We start from the raw sequence: 20764 nt of genomic DNA, 5'->3' as shown, positions 1-20764 counted from the left end.
TCTTGGAAGTGTTCTCGCTTTTCAAATTTTGCTCTTCCTGGAATTCTTGTTGACTGCAGGTATAGGACAAAGACATCTCTGTGCCTTCAACCTTGAAGAGGGGAATGTTTTTAGAAAGATACCCTTTGGGTGATGAACATATCAATCTGTACAAGTAAATGGGTACACAAAGTTTAGACACAAGATGAATGTAGATTCTAGGCCTCAAGTGGATGCTCTCTTTTGTCATGTCGTTTTGCAGTGGACAGGCACCAGATCTTAGTGAGAAATAAATTCAGTTATACACATGTGTAAGGAAGGTAATTGCAGGCTACAATGACCTTTGGATTCAAGTTCAAGAGAAAAAGAGCTTTGTCTATGAACCAAACAGAAAGAGCAAAGCAGTGTGTTGCATGGTTATCAGGAAGTAAAATGAGCCCTTCTGGGTTCAAATGCAGAATGTTTCTTATTTTGAGCACATCACCTGGCTTTATGCCTTTGTTTTCTCATACAAAATTGGGGCTAATAATATAGGACATAAAGTCACTTTATAAAATTATTAGGAAAATGTAATTTATTTTTAATTTTAGTTCAATTTAAATTGATTTTTTAAAATTTTCAACTCTAGAATCTATACTTATTACATTTTTTCTTAACCACAGAGATGCTCCTAACACTGTGAAGTTTCTCTACCCTTCCTTTATTGGTGTAGACAGAAAAGTTCAAAGACTAACAGAAAAGATTTACTGTTTGCTAGATTTGAGTCCTTTGTAACAGCAAATCCTCCTGCTTAAGTTCAAACGACCTAGAGAAGTGGCTACAAATGAGGAGCCAGTATTTTCAAAGGACTCATCTATTATTTTATTCTGGGAGTTTTATAGGGAGCTCTCCCAAGAACAGGCTCCCTTTGGACTGGCATAAATAGCAGGAGATTACTACTTGTTTCAACATCTGCCTCTGGTATCTGCCCCTTCTCTGGGAAATGACTTATTTGCTAGGGCCAGACTACTGCCTGTGACAAAATGGTTAGAAATAGTGTCTGGGTAAAACCACCCATGCCACTTTACAAGATCTCCCCCAAGTGAACTGGAAATGAGGTTCTCTCTCTATCCCCACTACCCTACTCTTTTTTTTTTTTTAAAAAAAAAATGGGAAAAATGAAACCTGTCTTCAGATTCTCAACCCAGATGGTGTTTATTTCTTCTCCCTTGTTCTTCCCCCTCACCTCACTTAAGGGAAAAATGAAAGTAAAAAGGCCTGATTTCCACACAGCTGAATAATGTTTACTTCTGTGGCAAGGTCAAGAAGTTTGATAGCAGCAAGTAGAAGAAAAGGGAACTCAGTGAGTCCTCCACAATTCAAAAATGGCTACTGGGCTGAATGTAACCTCCCTGGCCTTTCCACTCATGTTTGGTCTCTGGTAGTTCTAAATTTCATTTCTTTTTGCGTTCAAGCCCCCAGAGGTCATGATGGTAGCTTTCAGTATAACTAGTTCCTAGCATAATCACACTAGTAATAACTCTATTTTCTGAGTGTTGAAAATATGACAGGCTTAAACCTGGTACCTACTTAATTTAACTCCTTAAACATTTACATAAGTCCTATAAGACAGATACTCAGGACCAGATGCATACATTTAATCTTAGAGAAGTGGAATGAATTGCATGCAGCCGTGCAGTGGGGTCAGGGAAGGGGTTCCCAAAGCACACAGGGGCAATCAGACTTGCCTGTCCAGATGTCATTAGGGTTCATTTGTGTTGAGGGCAAAGCCACACTTTTTTAATCACTCGATTATGAGGAGTATAAACCCAAAGCCACAAAACCTATTTGTTATTATGCCTGGGAACATCAACACTGTTCATTGCTGTTTCTTTCATGAGTTGGAAAGTCTGTTAATTCTGAGCATGATATGCTCTTGCTGTATGCCTAACAATGGAGAGGTGAGTTCTGAGTCCTCTGTGATCATTCCAAGGTAAAGAAGAGCCCTTCTACAAGACTATTCTTCATTTCCTTCAAACTAAAAGTAAAGGAAAGCATAATAGAGGAAAATTGAAACATGCTTTTAAAAAAAGAATAAATTTAGTGCTCAGGAGAGTGAGGAGGAACTCAGCAGAACGATCTGGAGCAGACCACTGAGTTTCACAACTCAGACTCTGCCAATCTCCTCCGCAAATACCCAGGCTATTCCAAGCCTGCTTCCTCTCTGGAGCAGATGTCACCAGTCTCAGAACATCATGAAAGTAGAGGCAAAAGACCATGTGGTGACTGTTGCACATTCAGCTAGCACTATACAGTATGCAAAACACCATCACCTACATGATCTCATTTGCCCTACTTACACTGAAAGACAAATTAAGGCGGGAGTGGTCATCAGTAGTAAACTCATCTTTTATATCATGGTCTTGGGACTTCACAAAATGAATGGATATGCCCCCCCAGTCCCATAGTTACCATACCATATTCTAAAGGGTCAGAATTTGAAAACAGGTCAAGTGATTATGAATCCTTAAATTCATTAAAGACAGTCTTTAAGAACAATGAATTCAAGTTTTGTTTTCTGTGCACTAAAAGACAATCCACTTCCAATGAAAATATGAAAGACATGCCTTATAATCTTTCTGAGAAGGCATATACTCTACTACATATAATAAGCATCTTTATGGGACACGTATTACCCAGGCAAATGACCTTTAATCTCTATATCTGGTTTACTTTTCTTTTCTAAACTCCTATTAAACATAATTACAGACGTGTCTCTGTTAATATAGTTTTGCAATTGTGCTGAACTCAATTTACTATTAACACTGTATCTTACCTGTTTTTTTATGTTGTTTCACATATAAGTATGATTTTGTGAAATTAAAATTTTCATGTATTTCCTAGTTTGCTTTTATATTGCCATGAAAAAAATACTGATCAAACCAATTTGGGGGGGAAAAGGTCTATTTGTCCTCTACTTCATACTACAGTCTGGAACTCTTAAGTAGGAAGGAACTGAAGCAAAAACCACAGAGCAATGCTACTTACCGATATTTTCTCCATGGCTTGCTCATTCTGCCTTCCTACTCAACCCAGAACCACCTACCAAGTGGTGGTACTGTGGGGGTGCCCCACAGTGGGCAGGAACCTCCCAGATAAATTATTAATCAAGAAATGGACCCGCCTAGAAACCAATGTGATAAAGGAAATTCCTTGGTTGAGGTTTCCTCTATGACTCTAATTTATAGCAATTTGAGAAACTAACTGATGTTGTGTTTTCTGCAGTTGATATACATACATATGCCCCTACTACAATTAACAGGGAAGTTATCCTTAGACATGTTATGAGTACTCTGTAGCTCTCTTCAGACACACCAGAAGAGGACATCAGATCTTATTAAGAATGGTTGTGAGCCACCGTGTGGTTGCTGGGAAATGAACTCAGGACCTCTAAAAGAGCAGTCAGTGCTCTTAACTGCTAAGCCATCTCTCCAACCTTGTAAGCTTCTTTAAAAATTAAAAATAAAAGATTTATTATGCAGCAGAGGACTGCCTTGATCAGTGGGAGATGATGAACCTAATTCTATAGAAGCTTGATGCTTCAGGGAAGGAGGATGCTGGCGGGGGTGAGGTGTGTTTAGGTATGTGGATAGGGGAGCACCCTCTCAAAAACAAAGGGAGAGGGGACAGGGTTAAGAACTTGGGGAGGGAGGACCAGGAAGGTGGCAACATTGTCACTCACCCTGGAGTCTGTGAAACACTTTCCCATACATTCATAAGGGAATAATAATGTCATGAAAGTGACACTGGCAAATAGTATTTTATTACTATGAAAATGTACGTTCCTCATGGACCTCCTTGAGTCCTCAGACCATACTTCAAAAATTTAGCCTAGCCTGGTTGGCAAATTCCAAGGTAGGGAGAACTCCTGTCTCAAAAAAACAAGGTAAATAGCTCTATAGGAACAACTTTCAGGATTGAATTCTGTCCTCAAAAGCACATGAACATCCATATGCATGCTCCTGAACACATAGGGACTCATATGCATAAACACACACCCAGACATACACGTGTACAGGTAAAAATCAAATTGATATCAAATGAATGAATATCCAATATCACCCAAATGTGATCAAACTTGAACCACAGCAGTCTGAACCCAGAGTTCCTGCTTTTTTTTTTTACCTTATACATAAAAAACATGACAATTAAATACATTAAATTGGTGCCTGAAGATAAGTGCATCTCTCAACCATCCTCAGAGAACTTATTTCTGCAGTAGATGGTGACTGATACAGAGATGTACAATTGGTCAGGATGCAAAGAATAAGAAGCTACAAAATTCTCAGTCCTGAATGGAATGTCTATCACTACCCTCCCACTTTCTCCCAAGGTTTAGGAATCCTGGTAAAGGTCATGCATGACTAAACAAAACTGTTTTCCTATAGTACAGTGTAGTTGCCAATGTGAACCAATAGAATTTGTGACAGCATGCGCAAAGCATGCACGAACTCAAATAAAAAATTCCCAGCATGGATGTGGGCAGGGGGGTGGGTAGACAAGAAGTTCCAGCCCTAGATGAGCTATTGATAATTGAGAGACAGAAAGTCAGGTGTCTTTAAGGATGTGCTCCTTGGCATGTTAACCACACTACCGTTATGGCCACAATCCCAAAAATGTATTGGCAGAGAAAGATTGACCTCAAGGTTTTTTGCTTTTTGCTTTTTTTTTTAAGGTACAAAGTTGGTGGATAGGAAAATATGTTTATCTTAGAGGATTTACGAAAGGGTGACTAGATCAAAATACATTTTATGTAACTCTAGATGAATAAATAAAATATTTTTAAAGAGGTACATATACATGTAGTCTTACATACATGCACATGTTATGCCAGGAAAATTTCTTGAACCACCAAAAGATCACAAAGGAACGGCTTCCCATGTAATCAAATTAGGGTCTCTTTATTCAAGGTCAAGCCTGGGCTCTCCACCAATCGTGACACAGCAGGAAGGTGGAGCCCTGAGCTTAATTGTAGGCAAGAATTTATAGAGGGAAGATGGGAGTATCTAGACTGATACACATTGGCTTAGGGGTCATTATGGCCCTTAAGATAATTAACTGGTGCTGGGAGCCAAACCATAGTCTAATCTTCTGTTTTTCTCCTGATTGGTCTTTGCCAAGAAGTGGAGTGTAAGGCTTGTAACCTAGAGGAGTAGCTTTGTTGTGGAATAACCTGGAAACTGGTCTAACCTGGGAACTTCTGCTAGGTACCAGTTTGCTAGTTAACTGGAGTTCAAGATTAGGTAAGGTTAGGTTGTCTAAGATGTAGTCTCAATCCAAAAGATATCCTCTCTCTCTCTCTCTCTCTCTCTCTCTCTCTCTCTCTCTCTTTCTCTCTCTCTCTCTCACACACACACACACACACATACAGGATATTGGAGTATATTGTCTTCTAAAAGAAATTGCTTTTATTCCTCTAGAATCAGGAAGAAAACAGAAGTTCTGTGCTATTTTGTTCAATATTTATAATGAAGAAATGGGGATTAAAGGAGCCCAGTGACATGTAATTTTTTTTGCCTACATTTTATCCAGGATACTTAGACTTCTGTTCTCAGTCTACCCTGAGGACAGCAAGCACCATGCCTGGTGTCTCACTAAATTTCTATTCCCTATGTCCGTGCCTTCCTTCTCCGTGTAGTGCCAAAGAGCAGAAATGCTAGTAGTCACTGGATTTGTGACCTGGAACAAGAAACTTCATCTCTTGGAGTATCAGTTTTTTCACCTATACAACAGAGATTAGACTGCTAAGACCTAGCTCAGAGAGTGAGAGTCTTGGGAGGAGGGAATGTGATAACAGACATCACATTTAGGGTTAGGCCTTCCACAGTTTAGTGTGACTGAGAACATATAATAAGTTAATGTGGGGATAATATGTATAGTTAATATATTATAAAAGAATATAAGAAGGAAAACAAACACTACCATAAATACTAATAATTTGTTGACATTTACTATATATGACACAGTATGCCAATGTTTTACATGTAATGCTTCATTTTATCTTCACAACACACTTTAAGGTTAGGGTCATTTTGCCAATAACAAATCTGGAACACAAACTGGGTGGGCTATTAAAAATACCAGAGCTCATGAATGATAGCAGTAGAGCTCAAACACAAGTTGGCTTCCTCCAGATTCAGAACTTAGAACCATGGAGACCCCCACCCACTCACTCGAACAAAATTCAAAGATGCGTACTTCAGAAGATTCAGAAAACCAGACTTTATTTAATGATTTCCAGATTCAACATGAGCATAAGAAAACCTCTTTCATTCACAGCACACCAACAAGAAGAAGATAATATTCAACATCCCTAGGATAGCCACCACAGTTGTCAGTAGGTGGCTGGATTATAAGACACAAGATCCTCCTAAACATTACTTATTTATTTCAAAGCCTTGTAACCCCAGTCTCAGTCTTTGAACCAAATAAATGAGAATCCCTCACTTCATTCAGTTCTTCTTCATTAACTAACATAATGGCTAACATACTGAACCTTACCACCACCTTGCTGCCTCCCAGGCAACCTTGCACAACCCAGAGCCCCTCGATGGTGATTTGCTGAGTAATTAGCGGCTGATGGGCCACTTATTTTCTTGTCACTTGCAAGTGAAATGCACAAGACACATATCATTTTGCCACTTTGCTACCTAAGCAGTCTGGGCAGCTACTGGATTATTGCTTTGTGCTCAAGTTGATTCCTCCTCTAGAAACATTAGTGACATTTGCAAGGCAGGAGCTGAGAAAACCCAAAGGATTCCTTTATCACTCACCTCAGAGACATCAAATAGAGTAAAAGAGTGCGAGAGAGGATGTGGAAGGGAGGGTAAAGAGTGGTCCCTTGTAGCATGAATCAAAACGGGGCTGCATGTCTGCCTTTGGCAGCAGACAGCATAATTTGTATAAAAAGCAGCTGCATGCAATTGCTCAGTGTAATCTGAAGTAAGGGAGTTAATAAAGCAATAGCTCACATTGATTGAATGTATTAACTATGCCATGCATGGGCTGGACGAGTATTAACTCATTTAGTCCTCATAACAGGACTATGACAAAAACGCAACTATTCTCTCTCCTTTGTGTCTATGAGGAAACTAAAGCAGAGACTCTGAGTGATCTTACTGGGGTTAAATAGAAATCAAGTTGCAAAGGTGGGATCTGGACTCAAGTAGTCATCCTTCACAGCAGTATTCACAAGCGATTCCTCCTTTCTTGGCAGAAGAAATGGTTCAAAAGATTGTCATGCTGGATCTCATATGATGTGTCATTTATTCAAGAAGTCATTGAGTCTCTAACCTGTATCGGGAATTATATTGAAATGGCAGATCTTACAGGTAAGGAAGACTGCCCCTGCCCTTGTGAAACTTCCAATCTAGTGTGGGAGACAGCTATTAAGCCAAAAAAAAAAAAAAAAAAAAGTCACCAGTGAGCATAGACTCACTGCTGTGACAGGTAATATGAAGAACTTTGTGAGTCTCTGAAAACAGATAATAGGGGACTGTGACCTTGAAAGACTGGAGCAGATGTCTTTGAAGGTCTGTCGATTGAGTTGCATTCTCAAGAGGTAGGGGGTTGGGAGAGCATTACAGACAGAAGGAACAGCACACGAAAACTATTTTTTCTCCCTTTTTATTTTCCAAGCCTCTCTGACAGCTGCACTGGGTTTGTTCTCTATCCTCAGTTTGAGTTAGATGGTTCACTTTATCATGGTGAGGCAAACATGATAAACCTAAAAATAATGGATTCCTTTAAAAAAAAAAAGCATACTGATTGCATAAAAAGATTTAAAGCTCGGGGCCCACTGGGTTATCTCTTTTGCTCTTAGTGCCCAAGGATGAGCGGAGGATGTTAACAAAGACTGATTGTTCAAATTGCAATTTAGTTTCTCCCCTCTTACAGTTCTGAAAGTTCTCCCTGACAAAGGGAGACGGGAATGTCAGAGTTCTGAGTAGGCAAGGTGCTGAGGGAAAGTGTGGAGAAAGAAGGTCTCGTGGAGGAGAGAAGAGGTGCTCCCTACTGGACTGCATCAAATTCCATACTCCACACCCTGTGCGTTGAAATACTCCCTGTAACCACTTTTAGGGGTTACTCAAAACCTTCTCACTGCTCCCATTTACCCGACCCATAATCTCAAGAGCCTGAGAAGTAAGCAGGGACATCTTGGGATTCATCCAGACTCAAAGTTTGGGCTGTTAGCCTCATAGAGGCTTCAAATCAGAGACTCAGACTGGCCTGCCAATCAGGAGAGATTAACAGAGTAGTGACAGAATGACATCCATCAACCACTTCCCTGTCAAGATGGAAGGCCAAGGTACTTCCATCTGTCTTTGTTAACTAACTACAAAACCCCAGAAGCACTCCGCACATTGGTTCTTTCACTATCTAAGAAGGCATGAACTAGTTTGTTCATTTATTTTAGCAACTAATAAAGGCTTCAATTTTACTATGTCTCCAGTTAGAATGAAAATGTCCCCCAAAGCCTCATAAAGAGTGGCACTATTAGGAGGTGAGGCCTTGTTGAAATAGGTCTGGTCTTGGAGGAAGTGGGTCACTGGGGAAGGAATTTGAGGTTTCAGAAGCTCAAGCCAACCATGTCACTTGCTCTTCCTGTTACCTGCCAATGCCAATGTAGAACTCTCAGCTCCTTCTCTAGAACTATGTCTGCCTGCACATCACCATGCTTCCTGCAGTGACGATAATGGACTAAACCTCCACTGTAAGCTAGCCCCAAATTAAATGTTTTCCTTTATAATAGTTGCTGTGGTCATAGTGTCTCATCACAGCAATAGAAACCCTAAGTCTGCAATACAAATATTAAGGAGTAAGATGGATTTGGTCTAAATTTCCTATAAAGATAATTTTCAATACAATGTCTAGAACAATAACCCTATTCCTAGGTAGTGATTCTGAACACATATTCAGAGCATTGCAGATGCAAACTTTTTGGAAACCTGGATAACTCTTTAATAAAGGTGTTTGCAAAATATAGATATCAATGTTAAATAGGGATTATAATAGTACCCACTCAGATTACTTGCAAGGCTTCAATAAAAATTTTATGTAGCCAGGCGGTGGTGGCACACACCTTTAATCCAAGCACTTGGGAGGCAGAGCCAGGCAGATTTCTGAGTTCGAGGCCAGCCTGGTCTACAGAGTGAGTTCCAGGACAGCCAAGGCTACACACAGAAACTCTGTCTCAAAAAAATAAAAACAAAAAACAAACAAACAACAACAAGACACACACATATGTATATATATATATGTGCATATGTGTGTGTGTATGTAAAAAAGTATCAAATGGCCATTAAGTCCCAACACTTAAATTATTATCTATCATTCTCTATAAACATGTTTGATTTTTTAAATTATTTTTGTAGTGCTGGAATTTGAATGCTAAGCCTTATGAATGATAGGCAATTACTCTGCCAATGAATTACATCTTTGGCCACCTATTCTGGTTTCAATAGCATAAGGATAATTAATTTAGTGAAAACAATATATGCATATATCTACTGTTACCTGTAAATCCTTTGTTTTATTACAATTATGGAAGTATGTATGAAATAACTACATCACATTCAGCAATTTTGATAATTTTTTCTATAAATAGTCCATTCTGAATTTGTTTCATTTTTTTCATTTTTTTATTTTCTATATTCTCTGTTTACATTACAAATGATTTCCCCTTTCCCAGTTCCCCCCTCCACAAATTTGTTTCTTTTTTGAACATGAATTCCTCAAAAGATCTTGTCCAATTTTCATGATGATCCTCTTAACCATATCTCAAACTACTTTTTTTTGCAAATCAAGGTATATTATAGATTTCTAATAGTCCCATATACGTAGTTGAAATGAAAATATCCCTACAGTAAAGGGACATTTAGTCATCATTCCATAGGAGCCATAGTGCATATATATATATATATATATATATATATACATATATATATATATATATGTGTGTGTGTGTGTGTGTGTGTATGTGTATGTATGTATATATGTATATATGTATATATGTATACGTATATGTGTACGTGTACATGTATATGTATATATATATGAAGGTTGCAGTTATTCTCATTTGTTCTAGACACCAGGAGATCAGTGATAAAAATCTGTAATGGTTCATTGTTTTTCTTTTGCCTCCTAAATCAACAGTGACACTGATTTAAAAGTTAATAGAGATCCCCTAGAGTACTTAATAATACATATTACACTCTAATAAATGTGTTTCCTACATATTTAACTGACTACCATGCTGATTTATTAGACTGGTATAATAACATAGGAACTTTCTTCTTGGTTACTTAGAAAATTTCTAAGAATTTAGTACCTTCTAAAATGGAGTGTTAAATAATGTTTTTCTCTAGTGACTGATTCTTAATTCTTATCTGAGCAATGTAAATTTATAACTTGTTATTCTCAAGATATGTTCATTGTATGTATTTTAAAGAGAAGGTCCTTTTATTTAGCTAGCTTTAAATATTTTTGAAATATTCAGGATCATTACAAGAATTAAGATGCTTAATACTGCTCAAACAGTTTCTAATGTCAAGATTCCCATTTCGAGTCTATGGATCTGAACAAACAGTTCTCAAAGGAAGAAACAAAACTGTTCATCATCCTTAGCAATTAGAGAAATGTAAATCAAAACAGCTCTGAGATTTCCTCTTACCTCAGTCAGAATAGCAAAAAAAATAAACAGAACAACCAAGCACAAATACTAGAAAAGTCTTAGAGGAAAGGGACTTTACTGCTGGTATGATTTCAACCTGGACTGTGTGTGTGTGTGTGTGTGTGTGTGTGTGTGTGTGTGTGTGTGTGTGTGTAGAAAAATCCCAAACATTTGATTTTATCAAATGAAGAATCAGGAACCAGACACTATGGTGAAAGCTTGCTAGCTCAGAGAGGCCGAGGAAGCACCCAGCTGACCTTCCTCCTAAACCAATGTTGTCCCAGGAGGAAAAAAAATTCTCCTTCACCTTGCTGTCTTAAAAACCACTTTCGTCCCTCCTTTCTACCTCCTGTGTGTCTCTCTATCCATCCGCCTGACATTCTCGTACTCTCTATGGTTTTATCCTGTGTACACTCCCTGTCAACTGGTTGCCTGGACCACTTCTTAACCTATCATTGACTTTATTCTATCTTTTTAAAACTAAACAGAACAGTCTGGGATTAACATTATGTGCTAGGGCTGAGCCACACTACAATTAGAGATAGGTTTCTCCAGAATAAAATCTCATGGTGGGGGCAGGGAGGATCACAGTGTGAGCATCGATCCTGCAACACATATTGTCAGTATGGAAATCAGTATGGTGAGTCTCAAAAACCTAAAAATAAATCTAACATATCGCTCAGCTATGCTACTCCTTGGATTACACACAAAGGACTTGACACCATATTCCACAAATAATTCCTCAGCCATGTTCATTGCTTCTTTATTCACAATATCTAGGAAATGGAAATAATCTAAGCATTCTTCAGTAAATGAATGGGTAATGAAAATACGTCACATACACACAAAGGAATGTTATTCAGCTATGAAGAGAAGTGAAATCATGAAATTTGCAGGCAAATGGATGAAAGTATAACATGTTATACTGAGTGAATTAACCCACTGAGACCCAGAAAAGGAAATGCTGTGTTTTCTTTCTCATCTGTGGATCTAGCTCTGAGTCTCTAGATGTGAGTATATGACCTATAGTAATCATAGAAAATAGGAAAGTGAAAATGGACAGTGGCATGAAGACAAGGAGCTGTAGTGGGGGCTACAGTAGAACACAGCTGCTGTGAACACAGCTACTATGAATGGGAAAATGGAAATTGGGAGGGAGAACTTTACCTGAGGAGGGAGAGACAGAAAGAATAAAATACACTAAATAAATAATTGAAATGCCACTGGTAGCATTATTTGATGCCTTCTTAAAATAAACATATAAGTATATGCGTCCACAGATATAAATAATTTAAGTGAAGTTACACCAATTAGGTTGGATGATAATCCTCTCACCAAGAGACTATCTACCAAAATCCCCAGTATCATTCATGGGAAACCTCTCTTGGAGTCACTGGTCAGAAGAGTCCACAATACTCCTAAACTAATATAAGTTCTTTTCCTTGACTTTGATTGACTCCTAGAACCTGAAAGTAAGACTATATTAGTGAAGACACCACAAACTTTGGATAGGGGACTCAGAGGCATCAAGCTCAAATGATCTGGAAGCCTTCTCTGAGGAATAGCTCTTATAGCATATACAAGTGCTATACAAACTATCAAGGGAAAGAACAATTAAAAGTCCTATCCATCTCTAAAACCTAAACACAATGATCAGAATGGTACCCAAGGCTTCAAATGTGGCACTTATATATCTAGGGTAACCAACAGATGTCTAAATGGACTTAAGGGACACTCAGTAGGATAGAATTCGTGCCTGGTATTTTTTAACTAATCAACTATTTGTAGCCAGTGAATTAATGGACCAGAGAAGAAAATCCACTATTCCTAAATCAGTATAATTTCATTTCTCATGCATTCTCTCTCTCTCTCTCTCTCTCTCTCTCTCTCTCTCTCTCTCTCTCTCTCTCTCTCTCTCTCTCCCCCTCATTCTCTTACCTCTCATCAGAAAAGCTTCCTTTTTCAGCAGATGAAGACCACTAGAGAAAGTCACAACTGGTCAAAATGCAGGAAAAAGGTAACCATGGTGTGTCCAGCACCAGCTCAGGTATCTACAACTTGATCCCTATGCCTAAGGTTAAGGGAGCATCATGGAAGAGGGGACAGAAAAATTGTAAGAGTCAAAGAACCCAGGGCATCAGCTACAAGATAGTGTCTTCTGTATATGGTGTTCTACCCATGAACTCTTAAAAATATGATTACCTAAGCAAGACCTTCACAATAATAACACAAATTGGCATGTCTGTAAGGATGGAAAACATATAACAATGTACAAGCTCTACATGAATAACTACAACAAATGTCTACTAAGAGAGGTAAGTATTAGTCCTCTTTAAGGATAAGCTCTCTGATAGGTTTTCTAAGCCTAAATCATCAACCCTAAACACACATACACAAACAAGCAAAACTAGATGGACTCAACAGGTTGCAATTATATATTCATATATGTGTAAAATAATAATTGAAGAAGAGACTATTAAGTCGAGGAGTGGAGGACACAGGGTGAGTTAGAGGGGGAGAGTGTAGGGGTAGAAATGGTGTAAAATAGTACTCATGTATGAAATTTTCAAAAGGAAAAAATAAAATAAATGTTTTAAAAAGATTACCATTTTGCATTTTATTTTCTTTTTCCTGAATCTGGGTCAAATCTGTATGCATCTCACATCGCTAAATATGCTTTATCCCTTTTTAAAAACAAGCCTCAGGCCCTGTTGTGTGTTGATAGGTAAAAGAAAAATTTTAACATACAGATGCTTGTACTTGAGCATTTGTCTGTTACCCCATCATTAATGACTCCAATGTTGCCTAGCATGTCCAAACATCATACAGCTTGGCTAATGTTTTGATCAGACCTCAACAGTGTCTTTAAGAGACTCTGTTATGGACAGCTGGAGGGTAGGAAATAATCACATTGAATGAAGAGTCCAAGTTCTTGGAACTTGTGGTTAAAAAATCTTTCTGAATATTGATTCCCTTTGCTAATAAGCTCAGAAGTTCAAAGTAAGGACCGGAGGCCATGGCTCCTGTTACCTCCTTTCAGACAAACTGCACTCCTCCTCTCTCTAAATGGACAAGATTATGAAACAGAATTTTTAAAGCTGTGTTACCCCCTTGACCTCTTTTCAAGAGGCTCTGTTATTAACACTAACTTAAATTCCCCCTGCCAGAACCAAGTCTTCAGATAAATTAAACCCTTTCCACTTCAAACCAGTAGTATTTTTAAATGATACAATACAGATAATTTTGCCTCTTAGAGCAATGCTTTTCCAATTCATACCAGGTAAGTGTACATCACTCCCAAAGAATAGCAGACAAGTGTGGAAACTGATTGCTAAGGCTTTAGAGGCTCCAGTGCAGATAACTCACATACAAAAGAATTGAATTGTTTGCCCATCTTTTGGTCATTATAGGGGGAAAAATATCTTCACCAAATGCTAGAGAGTTGGAGGCAGCCACCTTAACACATAGTACACATACAAAGCTCTGTGTTATATAATCAATAAAAGAATAAATGCCTAGTTTATTTTCACTCACATTAAAGAAACATGATCTGCATATCCTGCAAGTCTTTCTTATGTTGAGTTTTTCTCAGAAATACAACCAGGCCTTTTGGATTAGCCAGTGAATGAGAATATCAATGTATCTAGAAATACTTCCTTAATTAAACTAAATGTTTCAAAAGATGTCACAAGATTGAATGCAGGAGGCCATTGGTGAGTTTTAAGAGAGAAATTCCAGTAGAGTGGCAAAGAAAGAAGCAAAGCAACAGTGCCAGGAAATACAAGCAACTCTTTCAGCAAAGCAAAGTATGGAGAGTTTTGGCAGGGGAGACCTATTGTCTCTGTGCCCCTCCACAACATAGAGAGCTAATATCCAATATATACAAAGAACTCAAGAAGGTAGACTCTAGAGAACCAAATAACCCTATTAAAAATGGGGTACAGAGCTAAACAAAGAATTTTCACCTGAAGAATTTCAAATGGCTGAGAAGCACCTTAGGAAATGTTCAACATCATTAGTCATTAGGGAAATACAAATCAAAACAACCCTCAGATTTCACCTCACACCAGTCAGAATGGCTAAGATTAAAAACTCAGGAAACAGCAGGTGTTGGCAAGGATGTGGAGAAAGACGAACACTCCTCCACTGCTGGTGGGAATGTAAGATGGTACAACCACTCTGGAAATCAGTCTGGCAGTTCCTCAGAAAAATGGGCATGTCACTTCTGGAGGACCCTGTTATACCACTCCTGGGCATATACCCATAGGATTGCCCAGCATGCAATAAAGACACATGCTCCACTATGTCCATAACAGCCTTATTTCTAATAGCCAGAAGCTGGAAAGAACCCAGATGTCCCTCAAAGGAGGAATGGATACAGAAAATGTGGTATATTTACACAATGGAATACTACTCAGCAATTAGAAACAATGAATTCATGAAATTCTTGGGCAAATGGTTGAAACTGGAAAATATCATCCTAAGTGAGGTGACCCAATCACTAAAGAACACACATGGAATACAGTCACTGATAAGTGGATATTAGCCCAGAAGCTCTGAATATCCAAGACACAATTCACATATCAAATCATTCCCAAGAAGAAGGAAGGAGAGGTCCCTGGTCCTGGAAAGGCTTGATGCAGTAATGTAGGGGAGTACCAGGACAGAGAAGTGGGAGGGGGTTGAGTGGGGAATGGGTGGAGGGAAGAGGGCATATGGGACTTATGGGGAGGGGGGAACCAGGAAAGGGGAAATCATTTGGAATGTAAACAAAGAATAAAGAAAATTTAAAAAATTAAAAAGAATTAAAAGAGAAAAAAATGTTATCCCCTTTCCTTGTTTCACCTCAAAAAAAACCCCTATCCCATCCCCCCCCACCCTTCTCATCAACCCACACACTTTCACTTTCCTGACCTGGCATTTCCCTATAATGGGACATCAAGCCTTCACAGAACCAAAGGCCTCTCTTCTCATCGATGTCCAAAAAGGCCATCATCTGCTACATATGTAGCTGGGGCCATAGGTCCCTCCAAGTGCACACTTTGGTTGGTGGTTTAGCCCCGGGGAGCTCTGGGAGTACTGGTTGGTTGATATTGTTGTTCCTCCTATGGGGCTGCAAACTCCTTCAGCTTCTTGGGTCCTTTCTCTAGCTCCTCCATTAAGGATCCTGTGCTCAGTCCATTGTTTGGCTGTGAGACTTCTCAATTTGTCAGGTACTAGCAGAGCCTCCCAGGAGACAGCTATATCAGGCTCCTGTCAGCAAGAACTTGTTGGCATCTGCAATAGTGTTGGATTGGGTGACTCTATATGGGATGGATCCCCAGGTGGGGCAGTCTCTGATGATCTTTCCTTCAGTGTATGCTCCAGACTTTGTCCCTATATCTCCTGCCATGGGTATTTTGATCCCCCTTCTAAGAAGGACCAAAGTATCCATACTTTGTTCTTCCTTCTTCTTGAGCTTCATGTGGACTGCGAATTTTATCTTGGTATTGTGAGCTTTTTAAACTGTATTGTGGAAGTGCTACATTTCCTTAAGTTGGGACTGAAGCTTTCGCTGTATTTTACTTTGTTTTCTACTCTTCACTGCACACAAATGTGACATATGTACCTGTTATATATTATATAGCCAAAGAACAAAGGGGAAGCTTGCTGAGGTTTTAAAAAAACACTGATTTTTATTAATTTCATAAAAGTAACCTTAATTACAGGTGTAATTTTTTTGTAATCTTTCGCTATATATGGTACCACGTGATCAAATTCCCAATTTGATGATACAGAAAGAGGAAAAGCACTGCAATTTCCAAGATTACATATCAAAGTACAGGCCAGCCGGGGCTACACAGGAAGTCCCTGTCTCATAACACAAAGAAATCATCAGATTTTCTACTTTAGGCTTACATAGTGATAAACAAATACCTGGGTTGTTGTGAGATACAGATGCCACCTTCAAACATTGTTCTGGCCCAACCTCCAGACATTGACAAGCATGAATCAAATCTTACTTGTCCATACATATATTAAAATTTATACCCACAGACAAATAGTACAGTCTTCTTTGGTAAGTTGATCTGAATGCATGCCTCCCAAAGTGGATCTTTTCAAAATTATTTTTAAGTGTACACATGTGTGTGTTTAACAGAAAGAAAATCTCTCCCTCTTCCTCTCCCTCTCCCCTTCCTCTTCCCTCCCCCCTCTCTCTCCCATGTGTGTGTTTGTGTGTGTGTGCCTGTGTGCCTGTGTGTCTGTGTGCCTGTGTGTCTGTGTAGAAGTCAATTCAAGCCAGAAATACTAAATTTCCTGAAGCTGGAGTTCTGGCAATTGTAAACAGCAAGCACAGGTTCTAGGAACTGAACTTGGGTCCTCTGGAGGAGTAGAAAGCATTCTTCATCACTAAGCCATCTCTCTAGCGTTCAAGTAAAAAATTTTAATTATTTATTTTATTGTTTTTTTTCTGGATTTTCTTTCTGTTTTGTTTATTTATTGCTTCTGAGACAGGATATTGCTGGACTTAAATTTATGATCCTTCTGTATCTGTCTCTGCTTCAGCCTCTCAAGTGCTAGAATTATATAGGCAAGTGTTATATTGCTTTCTTTATAAACGTGCATTAGGAACATTTTCACATGTATAGAAATGTAGGTAGATTGGCATAATGAAACTCATACAGAGTTATTCCTTAAAATATGTAGCAAATATTACAGTATTTGCTTCACTTATTCTTTTTTCTTTTATTTCTATAGTAGTTTAGAACAAATCCATGTATATCAGTAAACCCCTCCATGCTAAGCACCTATAAATCATGTAGACATTTTTATTACACATCTACAATGACAGCACACAAAATAACATGAACAAATCATTCCTGTCATCTAAAACCCAGTGCATATCCACAGATCCAAGACTGCTTCAAATTTTAATAATTATTTTTGTTTGTTGGTTGGTTTTAATTAAAATACAGCTACATAATCCTCCTTTCCCTTTCTTCACTCCAACCCTGCCTATGTCCCCTCCCCCAAATTCATGCCTTCTTTTTCTTTAAGTGTTCTTATTATGTACATATAAATGCGCAAGTATATAAATACAACCTGCTGAGCACATTTAGTGTTGCTTGTAGGTACATAATTTCAGGACTATGCACTTTTTAGTGGAACTATATTTATTTCTACAAAGCTGTGATTTTAGTTTTGTTGCTATTAATGTCACTGCTGTGGTGGTGTTTGTAGCTGCTTTGCTTGTTTGTTTGTTTGTTTTTTTTTTTTTTTAGTCCTGGAAGTTTCATGCATGTTAGACATGCCCCCCCACTGGGCTACAATGAGTGCAGATTCACACTTATTTTCAAACTATCATCTTATGTTCATTGGTCAGGATCATTCCAGTGACACCAAGAGCAGCTGTCTCTCCACTAAATGTAGAAAAATTTGTCCCTAACCCAACTAATTCATTCACTTACTGTCAAGATAAACACTTGCTTACAAGTTACCTTTCTGAAGCACAAAACAAAACAGTCTGCTCCTTCCTGAAAAGAGACCACATGAAGATGCCTTGGCTAGTATCCTTGTCTTACCTGCTACTAGCCTAGTTGCTATGTTGCTTTGTCACCCCAAAGGTGCTCTGAAGTGCACTAGCAGCAGCAAAATGTCTCTGTTTAGGAATCTCTAGATCATAGCCATAAAAAACCGGAAATGACTTGTATACATGTTTTATTATCTCACTGTTGCCAGGAATGATTTAAAGCACTGATGATACAAGCAACATACATTCGGAAGATACTCTGACCTGCTTCAACATGTGGTAGAAAGGTCTACATGATTCATATGAGAAATCATCACTAATCTTTTAAGTTCAAAGACTATGACCTAGAAAGTTCATTTAATATTGGCTTCAGAGAAACACTCACATGTGTACATAAGGAGTGTATGTAGGATTTTCCATTGTCTCATAACAATCCAACTAAAATTAGAAGTCAACTATTCCTTAACAGAGGCTCAGTGTAGCCAAAACTTTACAGCACAATGCATCTGCTTAAAAGAATAAAACAAATTAGAAGCCTTAACTTGGGAAGACCTCCAGTGGATGTATCTTGTTAAATTCCCCAAATTAGTTCCAGAATAGTAGCCATAATTCCCATTTGTGGGAACATACACAAATCTACAAATCCTTATTATATGTTCAAAGAAAAATGTCTGGAAAGATATCTGTGGACTTGTAAACTAAACACGTGTCTCAAATGAAGACTGTAATAAGGGCAATGGCCAGAGCTATTTGAATTAACTTGAAATTGTGTAATAGCAGTGTGATCCTATTCCATGCATGCAATTTATAATGATGAAAAAAAAAGACTAGAAAAGAAAATCTTATGTGTATTTCCATTGCCAAAAGTGAAGTTGCAAGTTAACTCAGACAAGCTTTTCAATGTTTGCTATGAGCAGATTCTGGGGCAGATGTCATGGAAACTGAAACATGAATGAGCACTGAGCCCTGTCCTCCAAGGACTTCTTTTCCAGTTGCGACAGACTATGGACCCATGAATGTATTATCTGAAAATAGATAGGCTTTTACACCCGTGAAAGGAAAGGGTAAAGATGAGAAATGTGTCAGGGAAAAGGTAGGAGCTGAATAAGACTGTAAGGCAAGACAACATGTGGGAAAGAATATCCATTTTGTTCTATCTGGAATCTGAGTGACACAGGCAGGGTATCCAAACACTCCATACTCCATAGGCAACTCTGTTCACTGATAGACTCTTCTTTCTGGGCTCATTACCAACTAAAGCCTAGCCATGCTACAGCTCATCTAAAACTGTAAGAAAAAAAGTCCAAGAATTATTTCATTTTGGCTTTGAAAGGTGTTGTATAATTTTTTTCTCCCCCCCCCCCCCAGCAGATTTAAGTTCCCTAATTATCTTCTGCTCTTTGAATGCTAAAATTGGTTTCCTTTCTCTAGGCCCACATTGGCAAAACTGTCTCCATCTGATTTTTCCCATCACCCTTCACTCTGTACCTTCTCTCACAACCACCACCCTTACTCAGCTCAGATCTCACTCAAGTCTATGTCAGAGGTTCCCATTCTCAGAGGTAGTTGAATCAATGGGAACTAATGAGTTAGACACTAAACATTCCTTATTGATATGTTATCCCTTATTCAAAGAATACACTTTTAGGCTAGGATGAACATGTCTCCTTAAAGCTCTCTGATAAATAATTAATAGTGAGACTTTCATCCAATAGCTCCAAGATTGAAACAGAAGCTATTTGGTGTCCTTGACTCATCCTATCAGTGTGGGTCATTATGCTGGGCCATCTCTGCCTGGGTACAAAGGACTTCCAGGGAACAGATTAGATAAGACTCTCATTGGCCTGGGTTTTTGCCATGTCACTTTCCTACAGTCCTGGAACACTCCAGAGGAATCAAAAAACCTGGACTCCCAGCAGGTTTCTGGGCCATTTGGCTTAATGAATTTTTGACCTTGTATGTAAGCAAGCTCTTTTTATTAGGTTTGTCCTGCACTTATCTTCAGTATTATTGTCATCCCAACTGACCTGGTCCCCAGAAAAGTTTCTGTCTTCAATCCAATAGAGGTTCAATTCATCCTTCCCTCTGCCCTATTAATGAAATCCAAACACTTCTACTGGAAAATAATTGACAGCATCCTTTGTTGTTCTTCTAGAGAAGTTACTACAATTTTCAGATGCATCAGGCTCTTCTCAAAATGAGAAGGAAAATAACTAACTCCAAAGCACAGCTTACCATAACCAAGTAAATGCTCTGGTAGACTCTTTCTACTGATCCTATACCAGTTCTTTGAGTAAGAAATAAAGGGATGGGTATATCCATAAATAGTCAAATTAAATGGATTTGGTTATCAAAAGCAAGTGAAAAAATCCCAACTGGGCTTTATGTGTGTTAGAGGAAGTTTTTGATGTTAACAGCTAATGTTTGTAGAGTACCCAGTAAGTATATGGTACATACCATGGCTCACACTTTTCAGAACAGCACCATAAGCCAGGTTCCATGATTGTTATGACATGTATTAAGTACAAAAGATAAGTTCAAAAAGGTTCCATAACCTGACATGG

Source organism: Apodemus sylvaticus, chromosome X, assembly GCF_947179515.1.
Source record: "Apodemus sylvaticus chromosome X, mApoSyl1.1, whole genome shotgun sequence".
Classification (NCBI taxonomy): Eukaryota; Metazoa; Chordata; class Mammalia; order Rodentia; family Muridae; genus Apodemus; species Apodemus sylvaticus.
The sequence above is the reverse complement of the archived record's forward strand: the minus strand, read 5'-3'. Positions refer to the sequence as shown.